The sequence below is a fragment of the Adiantum capillus-veneris genome, chromosome 24 (assembly GCF_014529385.1).
Source record: "Adiantum capillus-veneris isolate H3 chromosome 24, ASM1452938v2, whole genome shotgun sequence".
In the NCBI taxonomy this organism is placed as follows: Eukaryota; Viridiplantae; Streptophyta; class Polypodiopsida; order Polypodiales; family Pteridaceae; genus Adiantum; species Adiantum capillus-veneris.
The window spans coordinates 142,217,383-142,225,125 of record NC_140954.1 but is presented as its reverse complement, the minus strand read 5'-3'; the positions used below and the strand labels follow the sequence as shown (position 1 = coordinate 142,225,125).

Genomic DNA, 7,743 nt, shown 5'->3' with positions numbered 1-7,743 from the left:
GTGTTTTCAAAACATTTGTGACACTTGTGGAGAATCAGAGTGGCAAGAAGCTTAAATGCTTACGCACTGACAATGGTGGAGAGTATGTTTCAAAGGCTTTTTAGGACTTTTGTGAGTCAAAAGGTATAAAACGTGAACTTACTGCTCCTTACAATCCTCCTCAAAATGGTGTTGCTGAGAGGAAGAATAGGACCATACAAGAGAAGGTCAGAAGTATGTTGTCTAATGCACAACTGCCAAATGGGTTTTGGGTTGAAGCTGTATCAACAGCCGTTCATCTTGTAAATAGATCTCCTAGCAAGGTTTTCCAGAAGGATTCAGTGCCAGAGATGGTATGGTCAGGCAAAATGCCCTCATACAAGCATCTCAGAGTCTTTGGCTGTGAGGCATATACTCACGTTCCAAAGGAATTTAGGAACAAACTTGAGCCAAAGAGTAGAAAGTGCATCTGTCTAGGCTATGGTAATTCTGGTGAGATGGGGTACAGACTTTGGGATCCCGAATCCAGAAAGGTTGTCCGCAGCAATGATGTTCACTTTAATGAATCCAAATATCATTCTAAACCAGAGAGGGTTGAGGAGATTAGAAGAGTTGTCTTCCAAGAAGATGGACCTGCACGTGCAAGACAAAATGTCAGGGCTCAAGAGGAGCAAGGACATGATAGAGTGGAACCACAGGTTGTGGCTGAGCCTGAGCCAGCTATTGTACGTAGATCTGGACATATCACGCGACCTCTTGATAGGTTTTTTCCATCTATGAACTATGTCATGTTGACTGATTGCAATGAGCCTTCATGTTACAAGGAAGCAGTGCAAATGAAGGACTCCGGGAATTGGCAATTGGCCATGCAGTCAGAGATGACAGCTCTGCATAAAAACAAGACATGGAAGCTAGTTAAATTACCACAGGGCAAAAAGGCTCTACCCTGTAAATGGGTTTACAGGTATAAGATCACCGCTCATGATAGTCAGCCAAAGTACAAAGCAAGGCTTGTTGCCAAGGGCTTTAAGCAAGAACAAGGCATTGACTTTGATGAAGTCTTCTCTCCGGTGGTCAAGATGACTACATTGAGATGCTTTCTTGCATTGGTTGCCATATTAGATTTGGTGTTGCACCAAATGGATGTCAAGACAGCCTTCTTGCATGGTGATTTAGATGTGGAAATTTACATGCAACAGCCAGAAGGGTTTGTTGAGAAAGGCAAGGAAGATTAGGTATGCAGTTGTTAAAGAGTCTTTATGGCTTAAAACAATCACCGAGGGCATGGTACCATAAGTTCCACAAGTTTATGATTTCTCAAGGCTACAAACGTAGTGAGTTCGATCACTGTCTATATACAAAGAAGGCTAAGGATGGCAGTTGGCTGATCCTTATTTTGTATGTGGATGACATGTTGATTGCTGCAAGCACTTGGAAGAAATTTCAGCTTTGAAGTCAAAGATGGCAAAATCGTTTGACATGAAAGACATGGGTGAGGCAAGTCATATACTTGGTATGCGCATTGAGAGAGACAGATCAAAGAAGTTGATTTGGTTATCTCAAACAAAGTATATTGACAAGGTTTTGCAACGTTTCAATATGGAGAAGGGAAAGGCATTGAGTGTTCCATTGCCACCATATGTGAAACTTAGCAAACAAGATTGTCCTGTGTCTGAGGAAGAGCAGGCTGAAATGGATAAGATTCCATATGCGTCTGCAGTGGGTAGTTTGATGTATGCAATCATTGCTACTCTCCCAGACATTGCATTTGCAGTGGGAGTAGTAAGTCGATACATGTCAAACCCAGGCAAGAAACATTGGGAGGCAGTGAAAGGAATATTGAGATACCTGAAAGCTACAAAGAGTATGCGTATATGCTATGGGAGTCAGGAGCTAAGTGTAAAGGGTTTTACAGACTCAGATTATGCAGGTGACTTAGACAACCGAAGGTCTACGTCAGGGTATGTCTTTACATTGGCTCGTGGAGCAGTATCATGGCGTTCTAGATTACAAGATTGTGTTACTCAGTCTACTACAGAGGCTGAATATGTTGTAGCATTAGAGGCATGCAAAGAATCAATTTGGCTTAATCGACTAGTAACAGATTTGGGAATCAAAGAAGAGATGCCTGTGTTATATTGTGATAGTCAAAGTTCTATACAATTGGCTCGCAATCCAGTTTATCACTCAAAGACAAAGCATGTGGATGTGAAGTATCATTTCATCAGGGAAATGCTCGAGGATAAGCAACTTTAGCTTGTCAAAGTTCACACCACAGAAAATCCTGCTGATCTACTTACAAAAGGACTTCCCTCAGAGAGCTTTGCGCATTTTTGCAAGCAGTTAGGTGTAGGGTAGTACATCCCTTCTCTACATCTTTTGTATATTAGCTTGTATAGTAGCTTCTCTCACACTTAAAGTACCACATTGGATTTTAAGTGGGAGGTTGTTGGGGTATAAAGCCCAATGTGGTCGCCCAGGTCAGTGGGCAGGCCGCCAGGTATGTACACATATTCTTTTGTAAAAACCTAATAAGAACTCACTATGCTCTACACATTACAGTAGAGCGAGTTCACCATATCGTCGTGCTCTTCTTCTCACACTCTCTCTCGCGTCGCACTTCCGCTCATACTCCTTCAGTGCAGCCCAAAGGGGAACTAAAGCTTGTTCTTTTTAAATCTTCGTATGAGAGCATATTAGATGATAGGCAATTTGCAGATGCAGAAGACTTGAAGGAAGAGGAAGAGAATGTGCAAAACCAAGATGGTGGACTAGTTTTTTTGGAGCAGCAATACAATGAGGATGTTGATATGGAGTCAGCCTATGGTGATGATGATGGTGCAAGCTCCATCTTTTGGGAGACAGGTAAAGAGGATAGCTTGGAGGATGAGTCCACATCCTATGGTGAGCAAATGGAACCCGATGAAGCTGAGATGGTAAGGGTGAAGCTGTTTAATGTTTTCCATGAACCTTTGTTGGTAGGCAATGTGAATGAATAGCACAGGTAAAGAGGATAGCTTGGAGGATGCGTCCACATCCTATGGTGAGCAAACGGAACCCGATGAAGATGAGATGGTAAGGGTGAAGCTGTTTAATGTTGTCCATGAACATTTCTTGGTAGGCAATGTGAATGAAGAGTAGGTGAAAGTGTCCAAGCATGGAGAGGAGGACATGCAGATGAAGGTACTAGGCGGTAATGTGCTGGTGACGATGCTTATAAAGGTAGCTGTGGAGTATGCCGTGGTGGTACAACAAGTATGAAGCTTGGCCAAGAGGGAAAAAGCTGCTATAGTCATGGAAGAGGAGCAAAGAGATGGAGTAGCGGCTATTAGTCTACCCTATGAAGGTGGTAAAGCGGGCCCATGTTTGAGCTTGGTGGAGGTAGATGATGGTAGGGCTGAACAGAATGAGAAGGAAGGTTCTATTAAGGCTATGCTATAGGATGATGTGGTAGAAGATGATCCTCTTTCTTCCCTATTTGGAGAGGTAGTGGCAGGGCATGTGCTTGAAGAACATGAAGATGAAGTGGGTCTACAAGATGTGATGGTTGAGCCATATGGTTCTACCTATGTGGATGATCCTGAAGATGGGGTGGTCGAAGATGTTGCAAGCTTGGAGTGGAGTGCAAAGCTAATAGAAGAACCTTTGGATGAAGAACAGGTGCTTCAAGTTGTGCATAAAGAAGAAGAACAGGCTAGGGAAAGGGAGAAAATGATAACGAAGGTCTGGGGCTCATTATTGATGGACATGCTGATGGAAGCGGCAGTGCAATGGGTCATTCGCCAGCTAGAGGAGTCTTTGGAGGAGGTATCTTCTCTATATGGCTGGGAGAAGATTACAAGTATGCCCATTGAGAAAGATAGTGAGCATGATGCTACTCTATATGAAGCAGATTGAAGACCTGTAGAGGCTTGGAGCGGTGAAGGTGTACTAGTTGCCTTCTATGTGCACCATTGGATATTTGCATGAATAGATTACTACATGGAGCTGCTAGAGAAGGATGGTGATGACCACAGGTACGTGTTTAGCCCAGCAAGATGTTGATAGGAAATGTAGGGGGTTGGGAAACCTGCTTGAGCAAAGGTGGCCGGTGACAGATGCCAGGTTTTGTACATATGTTAGGTGCTTTGTGGTGTGCAGAGATTTTGTTTTGGGTGTGCAGCTTTTTATTGCAATACGCCTATGTGTGGTTGAACATAAATGTTCAACGAGGGGGTGGGCAATGATGGTGCAGCCAAAGTTGGTCCAAGAAAGAAAGTGATCTATGCCAGGCAAAGGCGGCAGGTAGGTGCAATGCAAGAGGCTAGAGCAGGTATGGAGTCCTTGGGCAACCCAATGCTATGGAAATGTATGCCTAATGTGGTTTTTTAGGTCAAGGTCTGCTGCAAAGAGCTAAGCAAGGTGATGGACTTCTATGCCCAAGATGTTGATGTTTTGTGCTAGAATGTGGTCTCCATTGTGCTTTCCATGATTGTCCAGACGGCACGTCGAATGTAGCTATGTAGAGAGATATGCTAGTTTGAAGGCAAAGGTGGTTGCAAATTCTCAGCGAGATGGACATGTGCGTCTAGGCCACGAAAGTCGGTGTGAGATGATGGTGCTAGAGTACTCGATTTATGGAGTATGTCGATCTTTTCAGATCGATGATCAGAGCTACGAATTGCAAGATATGAGCCCACAAAGTTTGGATGGGGGCCAGTTCGTGTTAAGTATGGAGCCTGATTTACCCTTGTAATTTTCTGTGGTAAAAGCGCACATTTGTAAGGCCCCCATTATGAGGAGAAGCCATCGTGCATGAAGGAAAATCACTCATCGGAAACCAAAATTTTCACGGACAACAATCAGGGGTAACTTTAAAGGCCTCGAGGGCGGAGGCCCCCGAGACTTTTTTTTTCACCGGAATATTCTTTTTCGCCGGAATATTATGGCCGGCCGGCGGTCGGAAAGTGGTCGGAAAACAACCGGTCGGTTGGCCGGTGGCCGGTAGTCAATGGCCGATGGCCGGTGGTCGGAAGTCAATGGCCGGTGGCCGGTGGTCGGAAGTCAATGGCCGGTGGCCAAATTCAATGGCCGGTGGCCGAATTCAAAAGCGGACTTGTCTTCTCAAGGGCGGCCACACATGGGCGGATTGGAGGGTCCGATTTGGACTTATTCGCACAAGGGCGGCTACACATGGCTGTCTCTCATAAGAGAGGGCAGCCCTTTTGGCCTATAAAAGGAGGCCATTTCTATACACATTTCATAGTGTGAAGTTGATGCAACAAGGTGAGTGTGAGGTGGTGAGAGTGAAGCAAAGCGGGAGCTCCATTAAGGATATAATCCCTTTGTAAACTACTTCTTGTTTTGAAGTACTAAAGCCATTGAGTGGCTGCTTTCCCGTGGACGTAGCCCACATTGGGTGAACCACGTATATCGTGTGTATACTCTCTCTCTCTCTCTACTCTATAATCTCGTGTATATAAATCTGTCTCTCTCCATTAAGTAATCTACTCAATTATCTATTTAGCTACGTCTTATTTCCTAACAACTGGTATCAGAGCAAGGTTTGCTCGTAGCTAAATTATCTCAAGGAAAGGATTCCTTGAATTGAGTGGGAGTTATGGCGGAGGAAGGGAAGCTCAAGATTGAGAAGTTCAACGGCAAAAACTACCAACATTGGAAGATGCAGAGATTGAAGACTATCTCTACCAGAAGGACCTCTATTTGCCACTAGGCGGTCTTGCGAAGAAGCCCGCAACAATGGCAGATGAAGCATGGATTGTCCTTGATCGAAAGGCACTGGGAACAATCCGGTTAAGCTTGGCGTCAACGGTGGCCTTCAATGTTTCGGAGATGAAGACCACGGAGGACTTGATGAAGTCACTTGACGACTTCTACGAGAAACCATCGGCATCCAATAAGGTATTTCTTATGAAGCGCTTGTTCAATCTAAAGATGGCAGAGAATGGTTCAGTTGCAGAACACCTAAATGACTTTAACACAAACATAAGTCAACTTCGATCAGTGAAAATCAATTTCGATGACGAAGTGCGAGCTCTCCTTATACTATCATCTCTACCGGATAGTTGGGACAGCCTTGTGATGGCTGTAAGTAATTCTATCTCTGGCACAAATACTCTTAAGTTTGATGATGTTGTGGGTGTTCTCCTAAGCGAGGAAATGCGAAGGAGAAGCACAGGAGAATCATCAAGTGCTGCACTATCAGTGGAAACAAGAGGAAGGCTTAAGGAGAGGTTCAAAAACCAAAAGGGTCGTGATCGCTCAAGGCGGAGCAAGTCACGCACAAAGTCAGTTCTTGAATGTTGGAACTGCGGCAAGAAGGGCCACGTCAAGAAGGATTGCTGGTCCAAGAAGAAGAAGGAGACAGAGTCTCAAGACAACAAGCCAACATCGGAGGCCAATGTGGCAGGTAAAGTAGAGCAAGATGCTCTAATTCTCTCATTAGACAATGTGTCTAATTCCTGGATAGTAGATTCCGGGGCTTCATTCCATGCGACACCACACAAGCAACATTTCCAAGACTACACCAAAGGTAATTTTGGGTATGTATACTTGGGAGATGATGAAGCTTGTGAGATTGTCGGCAAAGGTACAGTTTCTGTCAAAACTGCTAACGGAAATGAATGGAAGCTTAAAGATGTTAGGCATGTTCCTTCTCTTCGCAAAAATTTGATCTCTACAGGACAATTGGACGATGAAGGTCACAACATTGCATTCGGAAACAAACGGTGGAAGATCTCAAAGGGATCTTTGGTGGTTGCCAAGGGTGAAAAAGTCGGTACACTTTACTTGTGTACTGTTAGCACGCAACCTTCAGCTTGTGCAGCAACTACAGAAGTTGACAGTGCGGTGTGGCACTACCGACTTGGGCATATGAGTGCCAAAGGAATGCAAATCCTTCAAACAAAGAAGCTTCTACCAGGTTTGAAAGAAGTGGACTTAGAGTTCTGTGAAGATTGTGTTTATGGTAAACAAAAGAGGGTAAAATTTCAAAAATCAGGAAATGAAAGAAAAAATAAAAAACTTGAGTTGGTTCATTCTGATGTTTGGGGTCCTGCAAGTACACCATCACTTGGTGGCTCATTGTACTATGTAACATTCATAGACGATGCGACTAGAAAAACATGGGTTTATGTCATGAAGAATAAATCCGATGTATTTTCCATATTTCAAAGGTGGAAAGCCTTTGTGGAGAATGAAACAGGTACCAAGGTTAAATGCCTCAGATCCGACAATGGAGGCGAATATTGCAGCCAAGCTTTTGAAAGCTTTTGTGCTAGCAATGGCATTCGGAGGCAAAGGACAACCCCAAGGACACCTCAACAAAATGGGATTTCGGAAAGGATGAACAGGACAATCATGGAACGAGCACGAAGCATGCGGCTACATGCAGGCCTACCGCTTGAGCTTTGGGCGGAAGCTGTAAGTACGTCTGTGTACTTAATCAATCGGTCACCCTCAACGGCATTGGATGGGGGAGTTCCAGAAGAGGCATGGACAGGTAAACCGGTGAATTATGCATTTCTCAAAGTGTTTGGGTGTGAGGCTTTCATGCACATAGATAGAAGCCTAAGATCAAAGTTAGATGCAAAGTCCAAAAAGTGTTTCTTCATTGGCTATGGAGAAGGAGACTTTGGGTATCGCCTATGGAATCCTGAAGATGGTAAAATCTTAAGGAGTAGGGATGTAATTTTTAACGAACAAAATATGTACAAAGATTACTTGGAAAGAAAACAAACAAAAGAAACAGGTGATGAGTACATG

The 7,743-nt window shown here is 44.0% G+C and overlaps 1 pseudogene; it reads left to right on the top strand.

Moving 5' to 3' along the window:
• The first annotated feature begins 3,411 nt into the window (after positions 1-3,411).
• LOC147427277 (uncharacterized) lies at positions 3,412-3,876 on the top strand (annotated as a pseudogene).
• The last annotated feature ends 3,867 nt before the right edge of the window (positions 3,877-7,743 follow it).